A 23,824-nucleotide genomic window follows, 5' to 3' on the forward strand; every position below is an offset into this window, starting at 1 on the left:
GTAGATAAATGGATGAATGGATGGGTAAGCGGATGGATGGATGGATGGATGGCTGGATGGATGGATGGATGGATGGATGGATGGATGGATGGACGGACGGACAAACAGGTAGACAGACGGACAGATGGACGGATGGATGCATGGGTAGGTGGGTAAATGAATGGATAGATGAATGAATGGGTGAGTGGGTGGATGAGGGGGAGGGAGAGTGGATGGATGACAGGAGAATGTAAGTAGTGGCCAGAGGACACTGCCAGGGCTTTATTTCAATGTAGAATTTACTGGAGCTCAGCAACCCAGGAATCCTAGCTTTGCCCCAAGTATTTAGTCTGACCCAACCATTTTCTTGCTATGTGTTTCCCCAGCCTGGCCAAGCATCCCTATGTAATCACCGTCTGTCTCCTTCACCAAGCCATAGAGCAGGTGACATAATGTCCGAGACTGTGTCTGGCCTTACAATTATGTGTCCTTTCCCTGGGCCTAGGCCATTCCATCACAGGCCTTGAGACATACTTGTCCAACAAATGATAAACAAATTAACAAAAGACCTGAGGAGCTTTTCAAACATGGGGATCCTGCGGTCCCAGTCAAGATCTGCTGCCTCAGAATCTCTAATAATAAGGCTCAGGAATTCCTATTTTGTTCAAAAGCTTTCTGGCAATTCTGACAATCAGCCAGGTTTGGGACACACCAGTGTATAGGAAGAGGAGTCACCAGGTCACCAGCTCTTGAAGGCTGTTACTGCAGGTGAGGGCATCCCACACAGTGCCCATCACCAACCCCAAAAGGTTAGCATGTTCCTACGCATTTTCTCTTTTTTTTTTTTTTTTTTTTTTTTTTTTGAGATGGAGTCTGGCTCTTGTCGCCCAGGCTGGAGTGCAACGGTGCGATCTTGGCTCACTGCAACCTCCGCCTCCTGAGTTCAAGCAATTCTCCTGCCTCAGCCTCCTGAAGCAGCTGGGATTACAGGTGCACGCCACCACACCCAGCTAATTTTTGTATTTTTAGTAGAGACAAGGTTTCCCCATGTTGGCCAGGCTGGTCTCAAACTCCTGACCTCAAGTGATCCACCCACCTCAGCCTCCCAAAATGCTGGGATTACAGGCCTGAGCCACTCCACCTGGCTGCATTTTTTTTTTTCTTTTTTTTAAGAGATGGGGTCTTGCTATGTTGTCCAAGCTGGAGTGCAGTAGCTATTCGCAAGCACAGTCATAGCATATTGCAGCCTCTTACTCCTGGACTCAAGTGATTGTCCTGCCTTAGCCTCCTGAGGAGCTGGGACTACAGGCAAGTGCCGCTGTGCCCAGCCTTTCCTAAGGCTCAAAGAGTCTAACAGCCTTTTTCAAAAAGTCATCCTTGAACTACTGACTTCAGAGCCACCTGAGTGAAGGGGAGGCTTCTTTTAAATGCAGATGCTAAGCTTCTGATACCAAACTATAACACTAGAGTCTCTTGGGATGAGACCCAAGAATCTGCCTTCTTAGCAGGCTTGTCTGGGTGACCCTGGCTCACATTAATGTATGAGAATTACTGGCTCTCGGTTCCCAGGGTGCTTAGGCCACCTGCCTGTATCCAGCATCTTCATACATACCGCGCCTTCTGAGAGAGAAAAGTTCCTGATGGGGGAAGCCTTGGAGGACCCCAAGAAACCCAGCAAACCAGGGTGTGGCCAAAAGGTACAAAATGTACCTATTCCTCCATTACTTAGTTCACAGAACGTCAGCCCTGAAGGGAACCAAGAAATCACCAAGCCCAGGCCTTCATTTCACAGATGAGGAAACTGAGGCCCAGAGAGGACTGTGCCCTGCCCAAGGTCATTAAAAGGGTGAATGACAGAGCCAAGCTAACCCCCGTGCTCCCAAGTCCATCCCCATACTCCCAGTCTCTCCCTGTGCTCCCGGCCTTCCCCGCCATGCTCCCAGGCCCCCCACGCGCTCCCAGGCCCCTCCTCATGTCCCCAGGCCCACCCCAGTGCTCGCAGGCTGCCCTGACCTAATTGGGAGTCTCTGCTCCTCCCTCACCATCCTCCTTGCCTCCAAATATGCTCCCAGGTGAGCCAGGGTCCCTGAGAAGAGCCTTTGTAGGGCAGTTGCCGCTGCCCAGGACATCTCAGCCAGTCTTCCTGCCCCACGTAGGCAGGGTGGCTCCAATTACAGAAGCCTGACCTTCCTCCCAGGAAGGCTCCTGCTGATAAAGCAATGGGTGCTCCAGGGTAGAGGGGGTATGAGAGAAAGAAAGAAGCAAGAACAGATGGGGGATTATGGTGCTGCTGACCCCAGATGGGGGTTGACTGTCACAGCTCAGTAGATGTGTCCCCCAAACTCCATAATCAGTCCACAGTGTCTGAGTTTAAAAGTTTAAACAGGCCAGGTGTGGTGGCTCACACCTGTAATCCCAGCACTTTGGGAGGCCGAGGCAGGCGGATCACCTGAGGTCAGGAGTTCGAGACCAGCCTGACCAACATGGAGAAACCCCGTCTCTACTAAAAATACAAAATTATCTGGGCATGGTGGCGTGAGCCTGTAATCCCAGCTACTCGGGAGGCTGAGAAAGCACTTAACCCAGCAGGCGGAGGTTGCAGTGAGATGAGATCATGCCATTACGCTCCCACCTGGGAGACAGAGCAAGACTCTGTCAAAAAAAAAAAAAAAAAAAAGTTTAAACCATCCTGAGAAACCACTGACACCAGTGTTCTCAATCTGTGTATTTGGGGAAACATTTGTATCCTGAAATATGTCAATAGGTGCTCACTGGGAGAAAAAAAAAAAAGCATTCAATATTCAAGGAACAATGGAAAACCACAGCAGGAGTCTCCCTGCTGGAGAATAACAATACTCCACATGTTAAAGGCACTGAGAAGTGCTGCAATTTCAGAGTCTACTTAAACCATGGCACAGCTAAAGGAACTTGGAGGCTAAGAGGAGTTACGTGCCTTGCCCAGAGTCATCCACCTAGGAAGAGGAGGAGGTGGGACTTGGGTACAGTCTATCCATATTGGCAACCAATATGCTTAGGATTTAGCAAGATGATTCCTTTATTATTGTTGCTGTTTGTTCTTGTTCTCCTGATTGGAGAAAGAGAAGGCAAACAGCATAGTGCCCGGTCAGAAAGTCATGCCCATGAAAGTGGCCAGGGTCAGGCACAGTGGCTCACACCTCTAATCCCAGCACTTTGGGAGGCCAAGGCAGAAAGATCGCTTGAGTGCAGGAGTTTGAGACCAGCCTGGGCAACGTGGCAAAACCCCATCTCTACAAAAAAATGCAAAAACTAGCCTAGCATGTTGGTATGTGCCTATAGCCCCAGTTACTCGGTAGGCTGAGGTGGGAGGATCACCTGAGCCCAGGAATCGAGGCTGCAGTGAGCTGTGATCATGCCACTGTGTTCCAGCCTGGGCGACAGAGCAAGACCCTGTCAAAAAAAAAAGACAACGAGAAGAAAAAAAAAGAAAGGAAGGAAGGAAGGGAAGGAGGGAGGGAGAGAAGGAGGTAGGAAGGCTGAATCCTCAGCCTCCCTCAAAATCCCCTTCTATTGCTGGGTCTGGCACCATGGACTGTGTGACCTAGGGTAAGTCTTGGCCCCTCTCTGGGACTGAGATGTCCTATATGTGGACTGGATGACCCCTGAAAACCCTTCTAGCTCTGCTGTCTGACCCTCAGCTCCTCTGTCTCCCTCCCTGCCGCCGCATCCTCTCCCTGCTCCCAAGTCCCCTTCTCTGTCAACAGCTGAGGCCTGCCCTCTGGGCTGAGCCCCTTGGCAAGGCTGAACTCTGGCCAGTGGTGGGCTAAGCACTATTCCTCCCTGCCTAGCCCCTCACCATCCTCACTGTGACTCACCTGTTTAGTGTTTCCAGATCTGACTCAACATCATTTCTCAAGGGTGGATGAACTGGGTGGATTTTTGCATCTGGGGCCCGGGAGAACGGGTTTTGCAGAGAGCTCTAAGTGATGGGACGTGAGGTAGAGAGGCCGTACCCACCCCCACAAGGAAGCACCTACCAAACGTGTCCTCTGCACTTCCTCTGGTCTTGGAAGTCCAGCTTTCATATACAGGTAATGCAATCACTTGACCCTTTGGAAAGTTAGCTAAACATTTTGTGTCTCAGTTCTCACATCTAACATGGAGCTAATCATACTCGCCTCCCTGTTGAGGAGGCAATAAAATAATACATGACGCAGCCAGCACAGTGCCTGGCACCCAATGGTACTCAAGTGATAGTCGTTATCATATGCTGCTAGTAAGCTATATATTTTTTTATTTTTTAGAGACAGGGTCTCACTGAGCTGCCCAGGCTGGAGTACAGCGGTACCATCATAGCTCACTGCAGCCTCAACCACCTGGGCTCAAGCCATCTTTCCACTTTAACCTCTTGAGTAGCTGGGACCACAGGTGCACACCACCACACCAGGCTAAATTTTGGTTTTTTGATTTTTTTGTAAAGATGGGGTCTCACTATGTTGCCCAGTCTGGTATTGAACTCCAGGGCTCAAGCAACGCTCCCACCTCAGCCTACCAAAGTGCTGGAATTTTACAGGTATGAGCCACACCCTCAGACTACAGCCTATCAAACTCTAGAGGGTTCACTGAATTGTTTTCTCATCTCAATCTCTCTGAGTCCCATAGGCAATAGAGGACAGGAAGTAGAAAAGGTGGCAAATGTTTGATTCTTACAGGTTCCTAGAAACCTGAAATCTTACACTTACGAATTATTAGAATTGGTAAAGACTCTAGATTCTCAATCTACCCATCTCACAGAAGAGGGAACTGAGGCTTAGGGTAAAGGCAGGAGCAAAGTGAAATGTTGCCCAAGCTCTTCTGGCTGGTTCAAGGAAGAAGTGGGATTATAACCCAGGCAACTGGCTCCCAGTCCGGTCCCCCTCTGAGGCCCTGGAGGAGTGAAAAGAGTAGAAGTCCAGGAGTCTGGGATGCTGGGGTTCTGGTCCCAGGTCAGCCCCAAGTGGCTGCAAGATGATGAGCCAGGGGCTGAGGCCCACTGGAGCTCCAAGGCTTCGTGATAAAACTTAGGGGGTTGTAGGGATTGGGGTGCCCCAAACTCGGGTGGGCAGAATGCTAGTGCCCCACAGGATCCTATCAAGTGATTTGCCAAGGAACGGACTCATGCTCAGCTGAGCAAAGTTTGGCGAGGAACAGAGGGATTTCAGGGGAGGGCTCCAGAGTTAGAGGGTCAGGTTCAAATTCTGCCATTTACTAGCTGTGTGACTTGGGGCAAAATATCTACCCTTTCTGTTCCTCAGCTGTGTCATCTATAAAATGAAGATAATGACCATCCATACCTCACAAGATGACAAGGGATTGAAACAAGAGGCTGGATGCGGTGGCTCACGCCTGTAACCCCAGCACTTTGGGAGGCTGAGGGGAGCAGATCACTTGAGGTCAGGAGTTCGAGACCAGCCTGGCTGATATGGTGAAACCCTGTATCTACTAAAAAAAAAAAAAAAATTAGCCAGGTGTGGTGGCACACACCTGTAGTCCCAGCTACTTGGGAGGTTGAGGCAGGAGAATCACTTGAACCTGGGAGGCAGAGGTTGCAGAGAGCCAAGATCACACCACTGCACTCCAGCCTGGGTGACAGAGTGAGATTCTATCTCAAAAAAAAAAAGAAAAAAGAGAGATTGAAACAAGATCATGAACGGTGCCTGGCACACTTCAGGCCTGCAGTGGACATTGGTTATTTTTTCAATCCTATTGGTCACATTTCATATTATCTCTGCTTTACAGGCGAGGGAACCAAGACTCCAGTGAGGTGAGACACCTGCCCAAAGTGACAGAGCTCATAGTGCAGGGCTCTGGGAAATGCTCCCATCTCCCCCTCCCCCCAGCCTCTGCCTGGCATCTGCCCTCCCCAGCGGGGACTGCCTCCCTCACTGGCCTCATGTGACCTGTTAATCGAATCCTGCACCAGCCCCGTGGATTTTTCCCATCACTCACTAGGAAGGAAGCAGATGCCCAAGAACTGCTTAAATAACCCATGCAGCTCCAGGAAAGCCCCAGTCCTGGCTCCCAGCAGCAGCCCAGCTCCTTCTGCCCGGAAGCACCAACTGTTCTCTGAGACTGCAAAAAGGCAATGTTTAAAGCCACACAGGGACCTGTGGACGGTGACCTTCAACTCAAGCCTCCAGTGAGCCCCTCCTTAGGGTTACTCACCATCCGCTTCCACCCCTGGGACTGTGGTTGTTTCCGTTAGAAGACCAGTCCCAGCCCGGATGCCCTGGCACCCTGTGCGACCTCAGGCAAGTTGCTGAACCTCTCTGACTCAGAAATATTTTTGGAAAAGAAAAATTAGCAGAATTTGGGAAGGAGTAAGGAAGCAGCAGCGTTCAGAGAATGACCTAGAAATCAGAGAGCCTTTTTTTTTTTTTTTTTTTTTTTGGAGACAGAGTCTCACTCTGTCACCCAGGCTGGAGTGCAGTGGTGTGATCTCAGCTCACTGCAAGCTCTGCCTCCCAGGTTCACGCCATTCTCCTGCCTCAGCCTCCCGAGTAGCTGGGACTACAGGCGACTGTCACCACACCCAGCTAATTTTTTGTATTTTTAGTAGAGATGGGGTTTCACCGTGTTAGTCAGGATGGTTTTGATCTCCTGACCTCATGATCCGCCCACCTCAGCCTCCCAAAGTGCTGAGATTACAGGCATGAGCCACCACGCCTGGCCAGAGAGCCTTTTAACAGCCTTGAAAGCTCTCCCTGGTAACTCCTGTTCCTTGCAGCACAATCTCTACCTCAAACAAAAAGTTCTAATCCCATCATCCCCTGGCTTGAAACAGGTGACCGGCTCACAGGGCCCACAAGATAAAGTACAAGCCCCCAGTGCAATGGACAGAGGTCCTGAGCAGCACCCCCTGCACCCTCCCTGACATGGCCCTGCTATTGCCTTCCCCAAGCCTCGACACATGCCTGGAATGCCTCCTGCTTCCTGACCTAACTCTGCCTTTTCCACTCCCCTGGGAAGCCTCCTCAGGGCTCCTCCACCTGCATCAGGCACCGTCCACCCTTCAGCTATTGCCCGTCCGCCTCCCTCACCAGACTAAGGGGCGCCATACTTTACTCATCTTGGAATCTCCAGTTCCTTGCCCAGCACACAGCATTCAGTAGGTGCTCAGTAAATATGTGTTGGAAGAAGAGGAATGCAAGGACAGACAAATGAAAACAAATTAACGAAATCACAAGCTTTGGTATCCTCCTCTGCAACACAGGAATGCCGTGGGCGAAGGAGCTGGACTGCCCCCTTGGTGTGAATCCTCACTCCCCACGCAGTTGTGCACCTGTTGGCCAGTGCACTGGGTCACCTCTGGGCCTCTTTCCCCTTCCATAAGGTGAAAAGCATAACAGCACCTGCACCTCACAGACTTATTGTGAGGACCAGGGGCCGATCCTCCCCAAGTGCTGAGCTCAGCACCTGGCACTAAAAGTAAGTTCCTTGCACCCATCTTCCCCCAGTTCCCAGGCTGCCCGCCCTGGCTCCTCCTCCTCCTCCACCAGACTATAAATATAAGAGCTCCCAGAGCTCACCTCCCTGTGGAGGGATCTTTCCTCCGAATTGTCCCTCTGGGTGGTCATACCTGTCCTCCTTATATGTTAAGGATGCCCAAGTTTGCATCTCCACCCCAGAGGCCCTCACTACCCGCTTGGACTTCTTTGGGGTTTTGGGGTTTGTTTGTTTGTTTTCTTTTTTGAGACGGAGTTTCACTCTCATTGCCCAGGCTGGAGTGCAATGGCACAGTCTCAGCTCACTGCAAACTCCACCTCCTGGGTTCAAACAATTCTCCTGCCTCAGCCTCCTGAGTAGCTGGGATTACAGGTGCCCACTACCACACCTAGCTAATTTTTGTATTTTTAGTAGAGACGGGGTTTCACCATGTTGGCCAGGCTGGTCTCAAACTCACAACCTCAAGTGATCCTCCCACCGTGGGATTACAGGCATGAGCCACCGCGCCCGGCATACCCCCTTGGACTTCTAATCAGCCTCTCAATGTGAACCTGTCCCAGACCTAACCCTTGGTTTCTCCAAAAGCCATGCTCCTCACTCCCTCTTAACCATCTCCTTTCATGACACCAGCATTCACTCAGATACTCAAAAGAAGAATCTAGAAGTCATGCTCAGTTCTTCTCTTTCCCTCACCCCTGTGTATAATCCACCAGAAATTCCAGTTGATTCCAGCCGATATATAACCCGAACCCAACACTTTTCTCCTATTCCACTGACAAATGGGAACCTTTCCTTGCCTTTCCTCTAGTTCCCAGCTCCACCTCTCCACCCTGGCTCTCTACAGCCAGTTCTCCTCCCAGCAGACATGGGATCTTTGGCAAAGGTAAATCAGTCACTCCCTGCCCTTGACCCTGCGAATGTTTGTAGTCTTGTTTGCTGGACCGTGGGTTATTGGAGCCTAAAACCTCACCTTATCTTTATATCCATCCATCATCCCACAGCACTGAGTCAAGTGCTTCCACATCATAGGCACTCAGTAAATTATTTTTGAATAAATTATTGGGAAAAGGTGAATTTCTTAACAGAGTTATTACTAGCTGGAATCTTGGAACTATATTTCATTAGTAAAGGTATTTATGGGAAGTAGAAAACAAACCTCGATGGCTTCCTTTTGCACCTAGAGTAACAATCCTAACTAACACGGTCTCTGCTACACCCTCCTCTCCCCGCCACGCAGGCCCAGGCCGTTCTGTTGCTCAAACAAGCCAAGTTCCTCTGGCCTCAGGGCCTTTGCATTTGCTGTAGCCCCTTTTCCCTCAGATCCTTGCAGGGGGAGCTCCTGCTTGTCATTCAGGTCTGGCTTAAACGTCTCTCTGCAGAGAGGCCTCCCTGACCACCTGCAGATAACGAATCCTGTAACCCCCACCCCCACATACACCCTCTCTACCCTTCATCCCCAGTTATCACCATCACACCAGTCTGTTTCCTTCACAGGACTTAATGCATACAATGTGGTTACTTTATAAATTCGATGTGTTTGATTTTTGTCTCCTCCACCATCATATAAGACCCATGAGGCCAGGCACTGTAGCTCACACCTGTAATCCCAGCACTTCGGGAGGCTGAGGTGGGAGAATCACTTGAGGTCAGGAGTTCGAGACCAGCCTGGCCAACATACTGAAACCCCATCTCTACTAAAAACACAAAAAATTAGCCATGTGTAATGGCAGGAGCCTGTAATCCCATCTACTCAGGAGGCTGAGGCTGGAGAATCACTTGAACCCAGGAGGCAGAGGTTGCACCATTGCACTCCAGCCTGGGTGACAGAGCAACACTCCATCTCAAAAAAAAAAAAAAAAAAACCAGGGCAAGGTTAATGTCAGCCTGCTCACTGTTGTAACTGAAAAAGATCAAAATATGCCATCCCAGGGCCAGAAGTCATAGTTCACACCTGTAGTGCCAGCACTTTGGGAGGCTGAGGCAGGAGGATCATTTGAGGTCAGGAGTTCAAGACAAGCCTAGCCAACATGGTGAAACCCTCTCTCTACTAAAAATACAAAAATTAGCTGGGTGTGGTGGTGTGCACCTGTAATCCCATCTACTCAGGAGGCTGAGGCTGGAGAATCACTTAAATCCAGGAGGCAGAGGATGCAGTGAGCCAAGATTGGGCTATTACACTCCAGCCTGGGTAACAGAGCAAGATGCTGTCTCACAAAAAAAAAAAAAAAAAAAAAAGAATTATTTTGAGCTCAAGGTACTTGAGCAGCAGCAGATGCAGGAAGAGCTCTTTGTCTCCCCTTTTCTGCCTATAAGCAGGGCACACATTTCCCTTTGTAAAGGTGATATAAATTTCCATTTGCAAAGGTGTATCCCTCTATCTTATCTGCATAACAAACCTTACCTAAACCACCCTTATCTACCATACATTTCCTAGTCACTTTCGTGAAATGCACTGCCCCCCTAAGAGTCCAATCCTTTTCTTTTGTCTCCTGCTTCTCCACAATTTATCGCCCTTTGTTAAAATGTTATGTAAGCTCCCGGGTCTAACTGCCTCTTTGGATTTTCATTTCTTTTCTATGGAGATCCCTTACAGTAAAAAATACATATGTATAGTAACATTAAATAAAATCAATATGCCTTTTCTCCTATTAATCTGTCTTTTGTCAGTTTAATTCATAGGCTCTATCACAGAACCTAACAGGGTAGAAGAAAAGGTATTCCTCCCCTACGTGACAAAAGCCAACATTGCTAAGCTTTGACCTGGGCCGGGCACTATAATGAGCATCCTACTTGCACTTTTGTTAAATCCCCGTGCCTTATGACACAGCTACTAGTGTTATCCCTATTCTACAGATGAGAAAACAGATAAGAGAAGGGTCAGGTGAGTTGCCCAAGGCCCAACATAGAAAGAGCCCCAGCAGGGAGCAGGGTACCCCTCTACTCCCAGAACCCAATACAGTCTCTCCCTTTCTGGGCCCTAAATAGATACTTGCCAAATGAGCAAATGAAATACTGAATACATGAATGATATGCACCACAATATTGAGAAAGGCTGTCTTTAGGTGGTAAAATGATTTCCATTTTCTTCTCTCTGTATTTTCTCTGTGTTTTCTTCAGTGGTCATGCAATACATATATAACTTAAGAGTAAAACAAATGCCTATTTTAAAGGAAATTCAAAGGTTGTGGGTAATGTCTAGGTTCAGGAACATTTTTCTTCAATTTCGGGAGACTGTTATTTTCCTACTTAATTTAACCATTGTTTTTCTAGGGAAATTGAATAAAAAGCTCACATTTCCAAAGCTCACTCCAAGTCTGCCCACTTCAAACAATGAAGAGAGGGGAGTAATGAGAGCTGGCTCCCGCCTTGTATGCTAATGGCCGGGATTCTGGGATGCATACCAATCAGCCAGTGACTAGAACCAGGACTTTTGCAGAGAGGAGGACACTCTGGGGGCAGGCTCTCAAGGAGAAAGGGGTTCCACAACTCAGAAATGCCACCTCATCTTGGGCCCAACATGCCAACATGGGCTGGCACCATCACAAACCACCTGCACTGCCCTGGACTGGGGATGTATCTACAAGAAGGTGGTGTTGGGGCCTTGTCTGAGACCACCCTCTCAACCAATAGGCCAGTGGGAAGATGAACCCCATGGCAGGGAGTTCGGTGCTGGCTCTAACCAAGAGGTGGGCAGACCCTGGGCCTGTGGCCAAGTGGTCAACTATCCTTCCCCATTTTCCATGGCATATGGGCACTGCTGCTAGGGGCTGTCAAAGGCACAGCCGAGCCAGGCCCTGGGAGGGATGGCACTGCTCAAGGAAAGACACAGAGTGGAGAGGCAGGACTCTGGGGCGAGCAGAATGTGGTGCTTCTACCTCTTGGTTGCACAACCCTGGGCAAGTTCAATGGAGGCAAAACATAGATAATGATGCACCCCACCTCTTGGAGTAGCTGAGAACTGAGCAAGCTCCCACAAGCCATGCACTACCAAGGGGCCTGCCACTCTGCAATTTTTAGCCATTAGTATTAGCTCTTTCCTGACACCAGGCCTAGGGGGCCCATGTGGATACCAGGGTTCTATTCTCATCCTTGCCCCTGAGCCACAGGGTAGCAAACCCAGCTATGACCAGACTGGGCCTTGCTAACACTGGATTAAAAAAACACACATTAACTCCAAACTAAGAAGGGCAAAGTGTGCTAGATTCCAGGCATGTGACTAATCTCTCCCTCCCCTCCTCAAAGGGAAAAGGAACACCGCATAAAGGAAGGGAGCATGGGACTGCAGAAAGATCTCAGCACCTGCCGGGGTCGAATCCTACCACTTACAAACACAGTGCCCTTGGATAAGTCTCTGAGACTCAATTTCCTCATCGATAAGATGGGAAAATAGGACCTACTTGCAAGATCGGCATGGAAATTAAATGAATTGATGCATGAAAAATACCTGGCACACATAGGCATAAAGTCAAAATCAGTTGCCTTTAAACAAACAAGCTCTCAATTGTCTGCCTAAATGAAAGACAGAAGCAGCTTTTCTGGTATTAATTAGCAATGGGGGAAGAACAGGAGACCCCTCTTCCCATCCCAATTAAGTTTTGTTTGGCTTGATATTAACATGGATTTTTTTTTTTTTTTTTTTTTTTTTTTTTTTTTGAGAATCCACCAGCCACAGATGTAGGGGCTGGAACAGCAGCAAGCTTTAGAGACAGCAGGAAACTACCAAGAAACCTTAAAGATTTTCAGGGAAGCAGGGTGATCCACACAGCACAAGGCCCCTGACAGGCGAGGTGTGGCAGACTTCCTTTGCTGGCATCCAGATGATGCTGTGCCCCCTGACTTGAGGAAGGTTCAATGCTTCCCCTGCTCTGTTTCAAACCCTGCAGACTTTTGATTCACCTGACACCAGAGTCAGACTGAGCTCTCAATAATTCATGCCTCTGAGCCTTTGCACATGCCCTTCCTTCTGGGTAGAAAAAACACACATTAACTCCCCTGGGTAGAAGGAGCAGCATGTGCAAAGGCTCGGAGGCATGAACTGTTTCCCTCTCCCTACCCCATTCCCCTGCTACACTCTGCACATCCCTCCACTGTATGTAACTGTGCCGTGTCCATCTCTCAACCAGAGATCACAGGCGGTACAAGAGCAACCGTCTGCTTCTACTCTCTCATGCAGGCCCTGCATCCATATGGACAGGTCATACCCACTGTTGTCTATGCCAGCTCTAGCCACCCATGTCCTGGACGTCACAACTCCACAAGCCCCAAGCTACTTAACTTGTCCATGGTCTGTCCTCAGACGTCACCGCTGTTTTTCCTCCAAGATGCCTGGGTCATCCTGAATAGGGTTATTCAATGGCAAAGTCAGCTCTCAATTAACTGAATCTCCTCCTTGTCCCGTTTCCCCTCTTTCTGGTGCATGGTAACAACTCGAGTGCTGGAGTGGAGAGCTCCCATGATTTGAGGGCAATTTACAACCTCTATCAGCACAGCAGGCCCTGCCCAGCAGCTGCCCTTCAGCCACGAAGACACTAAGATCAGTCCTGGAGTAGCATCACACGAAAATGTAAGTTCAAAGGGAGGGACTGAGTTGCTCATTGCTGGATTCCCAGTGGTGTGCTGGTAAACAAGCTCTTCAGGGGAAAAGATTCTGATTTGCAGTGTTTGCCAATTTATATGGTATAAATATTCTCACTGTGGCCAATTTCAAGCTGCCAACATCACATCACTGAATGGAGTTGAGATATGAAGTAGCACACCACTATGTACATTACACACACACCCACACTGACACCCCCTGATATGGTTTGGCTCTGTCTCCACCCAAATCTCATCTTGAACTGTAGCTCCCATAATCCCTGCATGTCATGGGAGGGACGTGGTGGGAGGTAATTGAATCACAGGGGCAGGTTTTCCCCATGCTGTTCTCATGATAGTGAATAAGTCTCCCAAGATATGATGGTTTTATAAAGGGCAGTTCCCCTGCACAGGGTCTCTTGCCTGCCACCATGTAAGACGTGCCTTTGCTTCTCCTTCACCTTCCACCATGATTGTGAGGTCTCCCCAGCCATGTGGAACTGTGAGTCCATTAAACCTCTTTTTCTTTATAAATTACCTAGTCTCGGGTATTTCTTCATAGCAGTATAAAAACAGCAGTATGAAAAAGAACTAATACACCCCCCAATGCGTGCGCATGCACACATACACACACACACACACGCACACAAAGCAGCAAATAACCACAAATGCACAGGTAATAGAGTAAAATAATTAGAAAAAAAATTGAATATTTATTACTTTATAAAATATAATTTACGGCCTGGGCATGGTGGCTGACACCTGTAATCCCAGTACTTTGGGAGGCTGAGGTGGGCAGATCACCTGAGGTCAGGAGTTTGAGACCAGCCTGGACAACATGGTGAAACCCCATCTCTACTAAAAATACAAAAATTAGCCAGGCGTGGTGGTGGGTGCCTGTAAATCCCAGCTACTTGGGAGGCTGAGGCATGAGACTCGCTTGAATGTGGGAGGCAGAGGTTACTGTGAGCCGAGATCATGCCATTGCACTCCAGCCTAAGCAACAAGAGCCAAAACTCTAACTCAAAAATAATAATAATAATAATAATAATAGTATATGTATACATATAAAATTTATGGCTGGACACAGTGGCTCATGACTGTAATTCCAGCAGTTTGAGAGGCTGAGGCAGGTGGACCACCTGAGGTCAGGAGTTCAAGACCAGCCTGGCCAACATGGTGAAACCCCATCTCTACTAAAATACAAAAATTAGCCAGGTGTGGTGGCAGGCGCTTGTAATCCCAGCTACTATAATCCCAGAGGCTGAGGCAGGAGAATCACTTGAACCCAGGAGGTGGAGGTTGCAGTGAGCAGAGATCACACCATTGCACTCCAGCCTAGGCAACAAGAGTGAAACTCCATCTCAAAAATATATAATAATAGCCGGGCGCGGTGGCTCACGCCTATAATCCCAGCACTTTGGGAGGCTGAGGCGGGTGGATCACCTGAGGTCAAGAGTTTGAGACCAGCCTGGCCAACATGGTGAAATCCTGCCTTTACTAAAAGTACAAAAATTAGCCGGGCATGGTGGTGGGCTCCTGTAATTTCAGCTACTTGGGAGGCTGAGGCTCCCCCTGCACTTGAAACCAGGGGTGGAGGTTGCAGTGAGCTGAGATTGCACCACTTCACTCTAGCCTGGGCGAAAGAACGAGACTCCGTCTCTCTCTCTCTCTCTCTGTCTCTCTCTCTCTCTCTCTCTCTATATATATATATATGTAATTTACTTAATGATGACTGTATATACTAAAAAAAAAAAATTGTTTTTGAGACAGAATTTTACTCTTGTCCCCTAGGCTGGAGTACAATGGCACGACCTCGGCTCACTGCAACCTCCACCTCCTGGGTTCAAGCAATTCTCCTGCCTCAGCCTCCCGAGTAGCTGGGATTACAGGCACGCACCACCACACCCGGCTAATTTTTTTATTTTTAGTAGAGACGGGGTTTCACCATGTTGTCCAGGCTGGTCTCGAACTCCCGACCTCAGGTGATCTGCCTGCCTCAGCCTCCCAAAGTGTTGGGATTACAGGTTTGAGCTACCACACCCAGCCTCAAAATTTGTTATAATGGCTGTGTTTAACAACTGGCTCATAAAATTCCTAAAATTTAGCAATCAGCTCTTATGTATAAGTATGAGCTAGTTCCCAACTCACCACTGCCCAGGATCCAGCAGAGGCTCTATAAGGACTCCTGGGAATGTCATCAGACCAGGGTCCTGAAGGAAAATGGCTCTGATGCCCTCCACTGAGGTAGAGAGACCAAGAACTCTCTGGGACACGGCAAGGAAAGGACTGAGCTGGGCCCAAGGTGGCACCGTGGGGTGGAACAACTTTGGCACACTCAGTTGTTAAAGAACTTGATTGTCTCCTGGACTTTAGACCCCTTGAGGGCAAGAACAGTGGCTCATTCACCCGTCTAGTCTAGCCAGGTGACAGGAATACAAAAGGCACTGGAGACAGCTGTGCAGAAGAAAGCAAGGACTGCGTGGCCAGGGAGTCCCAGGCTGAGTGCTGGCTCCTTCGATGACTCGCTTCAGCAGTGACATTATATGCTCATCTTCCTCATTAGTAAAATGGGTATGAACCCATCTCCCTGCCTAATTACTAGAGTGTTGTCAAAACAAAGAGAGAGCAGATATGAAAGTACAATGTAAATCTATGTTATTATTATCTTATCACGGCATATATATCACTTACTTTATCTTTTCAAAATTAATCTAAGAAGATTACATGTATTCTTTCTACTCTATTCCTTCTCAATGTATAAGAGGTACATGCTTAAATCATCTAGCCCAGCACCTGGCACTCAGCGTATATTATAAATGTCTGTTAATTAATATACCATTTGTCCAAGTAACAGCACACTTTCCTCAAATATATATATACATATATATACACACACACATAAATATACACACACACACACACACACACACATATATATATATTTAAGACAGAGTCTCCCTCTGTCACTTAAGCTATAGTACGGTGGCACAATCACAGCTCACTGCAGCCTCGAACTTCCAGGCTCAATTGATCCTCCCATCTCAGCCTCCTGAGTAGCTGGGACTACAGGCATGCACCACCACATCCAACTAATTTTTAAAATTTTTTGTAGAGACGTGGTCTCCTGCGTTGCCCAGGCTGGTCCCGAACACCTGGGCTCAAGTGATCCTCCCACCTGAGGCTCCTAAAGTGCTGGGATTACAAGCATGAGCTACCATGCTCAATCTTCTTTTTATTTTTTTTCTTTTGAGATAGAATCTCATTCTGTTACCCAGGCTGGAGCGCAGTGGCACAATATTGGTTCACTGTAACCTCCGCCTCCCGGGTTCAAGCGACCCTCCCACCTCAGCCTCCCAAATAGCTGGGATTACAGACGTGCACCATCACACCCGGCTAATTTCTGTTTTTGTTTTTGTTTTGAAATGGAGTTTCGCTCTTGTCACCCAAGCTGGAGTGCAATGGTGCGATCTCGGCTCACTGCAACCTGCACTTCCCAGGTTCAAGCGATTCTCCTTGAGTAGCTGGGACTACAGGCATGTGCCACTACGCCCAGCTAATTTTATATTTTTAGTAGAGACGGGGTTTCACCATTTTGGCCAGGCTAGTCTTGAACTCCTGACCTCAGGTAATCTGCCCACCTCCACCTGCCAAAGTGCTGGGATTACAAGCGTGAGCCACCACACCCAACCTCCTCTTATACTAACCTGGTACCTGGGCCCCAGAGCAGTCCACCAGCTTTCCCCCCTCCCCAGACTCCTCCAGAGTTAAAGCTTGGAACAGAACTTGGGAACCATTAGTTATTAGACATTCATTTATTCAGCAACTATGTGTAGTGCACCCACTACGCACCAGGCACTGTTCTGAGCTGTGATCAAGGACAGGCATGGTCCCTGCTCCACTGGAAGACCGTAAAAAAAAGCCCCCCGCCCCCACGACTGGGGCAGGAACCCTCAGAGCATTGGGGCTAGCCTGGCTCACTGGACAGGAAGCAGCTCTGGAGTGAGAAATCAGAGGTGAAGGATGGGACCCACTTCCTGGATAGAGAGAACAGCCCGCAGAGGCTCTTTGGTGGAAGGGGAAGGGACAGGGGGCCTCGGGAAGGCAAGTGCCTGGGGACAGCGAGCATCATATTCGGGCACCACAGGAAGCCTTACAGGAGGGTTCTGAGCTTCACCCTGAGGGCCTGAGGAAGGGGCAGGGCAGTCCCCAGCCCACAGTCACAGGGAGCTTGGAGATTTCCGGAGGCTGACCTGCTATCTAGTCTGTGTGTCCAGGGCCTGAACACCGTGGGGGGCACAGTGCTGGGCGGATGCCAGGAAGAGCTCTGCATTTTAATGAGCCCGCACAACCTGCCCTCTCTCCCCAGAATCCTAGGAGGAGCAGATGGGGCTACCGGCAGGTGGGGCGTGGCTCCCCAGTAGCATCCCTAAGGGAAGCCAAGGACTTTGGGGCAGCAATTGAGCTCCAAAGCCAGTGGGGAAGTGCAGTCCACTAGCCACCACCTCTCTGCTTGGCACTGACGCAATGCAGGGCCTCCTGACTTTCAGGGCCAAAGGAAGATTCGAGACCCCTGCCCCAGGGCTCTGGGAGAGGGAGGAAGAATTGTCCCCATGCTCCCTACAGTCAGGCCGACGCTCCCTCTCAGAGGCCATCCCAGACACTCCAAGGAGGCTGGTCTTCATGTAGGGCCCTCCTGTTCCAGAGGGATCCGGACTGGCGGCTCTGCAGCCACGGCCTCCGGCTGACCCGGCATCCTCTCCTCCCACAGTCTCCTCCTGCAGGAGGCCGTCCCGTTCCGCCTCTGGGCGGGGGTCCAGGGTGGGAGAGGCTGACTCACCACATAGGCGACAAGGGCACTCCCTGACTTCACCCGATCCCAGGGACCCCCAAGGTCAGCGCAGGAGGAGGTGGACCACAGCGGAAAGTGAGGCACAGGGTGGGGATGGGGGTTCCCAAACTGTCCTGACCCCAACCGGCTGGAGGCCACACACACACAAGCTGAAGTACAAAGGCCACTCGCCCTAGTAACACCAGAACTCCAGGGACACAAGAAGAGACCCACACCGAGGGGAGACGCGGGCGCGGGGCTCTCACACCCAGACACAGGGACACAGCGGCGGACACAGCCCCCGCCAGCCCACGGCGACACGCCCGGGACCTCCGGAGGACCCTGGCGCCTGGAGCGCCTCCCCCGCACTCGCAGACTCGGGGACACGCGAGGATCCCGCGGAGGCAGGGCCCCCGCGCTCACTCACCCGCCTCGGCCGCCCCGGCCCGCGCCTTTGTCATGCGCGCCGCTCACAAAGGCGCTAGGCGGCCGGCGCCGCGCCTCCAGCTCCTCAGGCCGCCGCGGGCGCCCATGGCCGGGACGGCGCCCCCACCGCCGCCGCCGCCGCCGCCGCCGCCCGAGCCAATGGCCGCGCCGCCCGCCGGCCCGCGAGGTCCGGGCCCGCCGGGACTGCGCCCGCGCCTGCCGCGCTCCGAGGCCTGGTCCCGCCGCCGCCGCCGCCGCCGTGCGCGACGCGGCGCCGCCCCCACCCGCCCGGTCCCGGGGCGCCGCGGCTGAGGTCACCGCTTAACCCCTGGTGGCCGGGGCCGCGGCCGCCGCGCCCCCTCCCTGCTCCGAGCGCGCCGCGAGGGAGATGGGGCCTCCCCCAACCCGCTGCGAGCCCCCAGCGGTCCCGGCAGCCCACCCGGCCCCCTACAGTACGGGGCGGAAACTGAGGCCCGCGGGGATGGGGCCCGTCCCCGGCCACACGACGACCTCCTCGCTCCTTCACCCACCCCGGGGTCCCCGCTTCCCGCCTCCCGCTTCTCCTTCCCCCGTTCTCCCGCGGAGAGATCCCGCAGGCGCGCAGGGTGCTGGCTTCTCCTCCCCCGCTTCAACATTTTGCCCTGAGGTTCCCCCAAATGGGTGAGAGATTCCTGGGCCCGCCCCAGGGGAAACCCTAGACTTATGACCTGCCCCTCAACCAGTCTCAGCGGCCCCCTACTGCCCTCCCACCCCCGCCATGGCAACATAGGGAACCTTGCAGCCATGCACCCTAACCTCCAAGAACAACCCTGGCGGGTTCAGGCATTAGCGGCTTTGAGACTGACAACACCCCAGTGATGTAGCCCCATTTTCCCCAGAAGAAAACTGAGGCACAGAACTGTGAGTAACTTGGCAAAGCTCACTGAGCAGCAAAGTGCTGGGACTGAGATCCTATCACTCCCCTGCCTTTGCAGCTCCAAAGCTGCCAAACACTAGGTACTCCCTCCTGAAATTCCAAAGAGGGCCTCTGGATATGATGCAATTAATTACAGTTATCAGGTCATTAATTAAGATTATCCGCGTTGTTGTTAAACACTCCCCCGCTACCTCTCTATTTGCAAGGAAATTCACACGCGGGCTTATCAGCAATTACTCCTGGGTTGATAATGATAAGTTCTGCAGCCTCCAAAGGGTACAGGTGCATGTAGGTTGAAATCATTTTCAGCTTGTGTTCTTTACAGCCTACAGCCGGCAAAAACGTTTTTTTTTGTTGTTGTTGTTGTTGTTTGGGTTTGTTTTTTTTTTTTTTTTTTTTTTTTTTTTTTTTTTTTAGTACTCCCTATTTGTCAGGCACCAACCTCAGGGGCTACCAATGAGACGAGGAAGCAGACAGACCCCAGCCCCGCCCCCTCGGAGCTCATAGGCTTAGGAGAAGACACAAATAAACAGAAGGCTACAGTGCAGTGAGACAAGTCACACAGGCCACACTCTGAAATCATCTTATTCACCGACTCGTTGGTTTGTTTATTATCCCTCTCCACACAAGAACATAAGCACCACAGAGTCGTCCTAAGCCCCAGGCTAGGGCAACACTGGCTCATAGTAATAGGCAGTGGATATTCTTTGAGCATTTTTTGCTCTGTTCCACACATCGTTCTAGTCATGCAGGAGACATCAGTGAACACAACAGGCACGGCCCCTGCCCTGATGTGAATAAATGATGGCAGGACAGCAGACAGGAGACATTTGGGGATGCTAGCAAAGCAGGAAGAACACTTCAGATGTCCATTGAGTGACCTCAGGCTCATGGTATTAAGCTTTGGACCAGAATATGGACTTTTGGGTCCTGCTGTCATAGCCAGAGCCAAGTACACATGCCAGAGCCAAGTACATGTCCCAGACCAACATCGCAGTCTTACACAATTTACTCCAACCCCTTCCTTGGCTATATGGTTTTTTTCTTTCTTTCTTTCTTTCTTTTTTTAAGAGACTGGGTCTTGGCTGGGCGCGGTGGCTCACACCTGTAATCCCAGCACTTTGGGAGGCCGAGGCGGGCAGATCACGAGGTCAGGAGTTCGAGACCAGTCTGGCCAACATAGTGAAACCCTGTCTCTACTAAAAATACACAAAAAATTAGCCGGATGTGGTGGTGTGCGCCTGTAAGCCCAGCTACTCAGGAGGCTGAGGCGGGAGAATCACATGAACCTGGGAGGCAGAGGTTGCAGTGAGCCAAGATCATGCCACTGCACTTCAGCCTGGGTGACAGAAAGAGACTCTGTCTCAAAAAAAAAAAGAGACTGGGTCTTGCCCTGTGGCTCAGGCTGGCACAATCAGCTCAATGTAACCTCAAACTCCTGGGCTCAAGCAATCCTCCTGCCTCAGCCTGCAAGTAGCTGGCACTACAGGTGCGGGCATGGTGGTGCCTGTAGTGCCTGTATTGCCAGGTAGCCATGCCTGGCTAATTTTTTTTTTTTTTTTTTTTTTTTGGTAGAGATGGTGGTCTTACTATGTTATCCAGGTTGGTCTTGGACTCCTGGGCTCAAGAGATCATCCCATCTCGGCCTCCCAAAGTGCTAGGATTACAGGTGTGAGTCACCGTGCCCGGCCTCCTTTATTATCTTATTTCCCATCTGATCCCGAAATGTCTGACTCCTCCAGCTCAGGACGCCCTTACCTTCTTTTTTTTTTTTTTTTTTTTTTGAGACGGAGTCTCGCTCTGTAGCCCGGGCTAGAGTGCAGTGGCCGGATCTCAGCTCACTGCAAGCTCCGCCTCCCAGGTTTACGCCATTCTCCTGCCTCAGCCTCCCGAGTAGCTGGGACTACAGGCGCCCGCCACCTCGCCCGGCTAGTTTTTTGTATTTTTTAGTAGAGATGGGGTTTCACGGTGTTCGCCAGGATGGTCTCGATCTCCTGACCTCGTGATCCACCCGTCTCGGCCTCCCAAAGTGCTGGGATTACAGGCTTGAGCCACCGCGCCCAGCCGCCCTTACCTTCTTTGGTTGTACTGAGTGTTACCCTCCCCTCCAAGAACCATCACAAGGCCCAGAATCCCCAGGAGGCCTTTTCACATGGCCTCCTCCATTCCCTGATCTCCCCCTCCTCTGAGCTCTATAGCACCTAGTCCTTTTGTTATAAGTTGGCTCTGGGTGATAACTGATTTGACCCATCTAGCTTGAGGGCAGCTATGATACAGCCTTGAGGGCAGGGGTCATGCCCCAGACCCCCATTGTCCCCCCAGAGTCCAGCACAGTTTAGGGGCATACTCTTTAGAGGATCATAATGGATTCTAAAGGACACCCTAGAACCCTTATCAATAGAACCCTCTGGGTCTAGGGTTCCAAACCACCTGCTCATAAAACAAATTGAGTCTGCAGAAGCATTTTGTTTTGCCTATAGTGGTTTTCTTGTTGTTGTCAGTTGCCATCATTTAGTCATTGGGAGATTTCCCATAAAAAGTCAGATTGCAGCCAGGAGCAGTGGCTCATGCCTATAATCCCAGCACTTTAGGAGGCCAAGGCAGGAGGATTGCTTGAGGCCAGGCATTTTAGACCAGCCTGGGCAACATCGAGAGACCCCCATCTCTACAAAAATAAAAAATAAACCTAGCCAGATGCAGTAGTGCATGCCTGTAGTCCCAGTTGCTCAGGTGGCTGAGATGAGAGGATCACTTGAGCCCAGGAGTTTGAGGCTGCAGTGAGCCATGATCCCACCACTGCACCCCAGCCTAGGCAACAGCATGACCCTGTCTCTGAAAAAAAAAAAAATTAAAAGCCAGATTTTTAGCTTCTCTTAACAAATCTGAAGATCTGATAATGCCAGGTCCACCTTCCCCCATGGCCACACTCTGCAGGGCCCCAGGAGTGGTGGCCCTTTAGACACAGCTGTGCTCTCTACTTGTCAGTGTCACTCCCAGCCCTCTGTCACTCCTCTGATTTGAGGCCCCTCCTCTGTGATTTAGTGTTTTAATTTCATTTTCCCCCTCTACTCTCCACTTTGATGAGAAAGAATCACATCACAAAACATACGCTGGAAAATAAATAAACCTGCAGCCCTCACAGTCCAGGCCAGCCCTCAGCAGGCCACATCCTCACGTACTCTTGTCCTCCTGACATGCACCTGCCTCTTCACTCTCACTTTCCCAAAAGCACATTCTTTTTTTTCTTTTTTGAAGATAGAGTCTTGCTGTGTCACTGAGGCCGGAGTGCAATGATGTGGTCTCAGCTCACTGTAACCTCCACCTCCCAGGCTTAAGTGACCCTCCTACCACAACCTCCTAACTGAGACTACAGGTGCACACCATCATGCCCTGCTAATTTTTGTATTTTTTTTTTGTAGAGATGGGGTTTCACTATGTTGCCCAGGCTGGTCTTGAACTCCTGGACTTAAGTGATCCTCCCACTTTGGCCTCGCAAAGTGCCGGGATTACAGGTGTGAGCCATTGTGCCCTACCCCAGTTGTACACTCTAACCTCCACAGCACAAATGAATGCACAGGTGTTTCTCTGAGCCTTTGCCCTCGGCTGGAATACCCCTGACTACTCCATCCCCCAGACACTATGGTTAATTGCTTTTTAGTGCTGTTAACATAAATAGCACCTTCTCTGGGAGCTCTTTCCAAGGACTTCTGCGGTGGGCCCCTGGTTCCTACCCGCAGCCTGCATTCCCTGGTCAGTGTGCCCTGCCTACCATGTGTGGTGGCATGTATGCCACGTGTCTCCTCCCCGGACTGTGAATCCACGGAGGCTGGACTCTGTTGTTTCATTCCGGGTGGTATCCCCGGCACCTGCTCCAAAACCTGCTGCAGCATAGACACGAGACAAATATGTGCTGAATAGATGAGTGGATGGGTTTCAATAGCCACAAAAGGAACAAAAAGGATTTCTGGGAACATTTCCATGTCCCAGAACATTCAATTAACCAGAATCACCCACTCACTGAGCACTCTGGTGAGGGCAGGATTTATTGTGTAAGCAAAATCATCGATGATACATTACATCTGGATGGGACTCAGGAGTCCATCCTCCTTGTCTCCACTGCTGACCTGGGAAAGAGGGAATGAGGGCGTACAGGGGTGGTATTTCCCTGGTCAGAGAGGCTAGGTGACCTGTCCAAGGTTGCTCAGCAATCTGGTGGAAAAGCCAAGATGGGGACCCAGGGCCCTCGCTGCTGCCTCCCAGTCTGGCCCCGCTCCCACCAGTCAGCTCCATAGTGCAGGGGTCCCCAATCCCCTGGCCATGGACCAGAACCAGTCTGTGGCCTGTTAGGAACCAGGCCACACAGCAGTAAGTGAGTGGCAGGTAAGCAAGCTTCATCTGTATTTACAGCCACTCCCATCACTCACATTACCACCTGAGCTCCGCTTCCTGTCAGATAAGCAGCGGTGGCATTAGATTCTCAGAGGACCACAAACCCTATTGTGAACTGCACATGCGAGGGATCTAGATTGCACGCTCCTTATGAGAATCTAATGCCTGATGATCTGTCACTGTCTCCCATCACCCCCAGATGGAACCGTCTGGTTGCAGGAAAACAAGCTCAGGGCTTCCACTGA

At 50.6% G+C, this 23,824-nt stretch overlaps 3 protein-coding genes across 7 annotated transcripts in view; 2 read left to right on the forward strand and 1 right to left on the reverse strand.

Moving 5' to 3' along the window:
- The window catches only part of ARHGEF10L (Rho guanine nucleotide exchange factor 10 like), a 179,520-nt gene that overhangs the window by 141,237 nt on the left and 14,459 nt on the right, over positions 1-23,824 (reverse strand). The window contains exon 1 of one of the 5 annotated variants that reach the window (XM_050790070.1): positions 18,276-18,405. The exons of the other annotated variants lie outside the window; for them this stretch is intronic. The gene's annotated coding sequence lies outside the window, so the exon portion shown is untranslated. Of the gene's footprint in view, positions 1-18,275; positions 18,406-23,824 lie in introns of those variants that run through there. 5 annotated transcript variants of the gene reach the window in all.
- SDHB (succinate dehydrogenase complex iron sulfur subunit B) overlaps positions 1-23,824 on the forward strand; it is a 689,037-nt gene that overhangs the window by 128,409 nt on the left and 536,804 nt on the right. The window lies entirely within an intron of this gene.
- PADI2 (peptidyl arginine deiminase 2) overlaps positions 1-23,824 on the forward strand; it is a 579,517-nt gene that overhangs the window by 67,148 nt on the left and 488,545 nt on the right. The gene's annotated exons all lie outside the window — the stretch shown is intronic.

The sequence above is a fragment of the Macaca thibetana genome, chromosome 1 (assembly GCF_024542745.1).
Source record: "Macaca thibetana thibetana isolate TM-01 chromosome 1, ASM2454274v1, whole genome shotgun sequence".
In the NCBI taxonomy this organism is placed as follows: Eukaryota; Metazoa; Chordata; class Mammalia; order Primates; family Cercopithecidae; genus Macaca; species Macaca thibetana.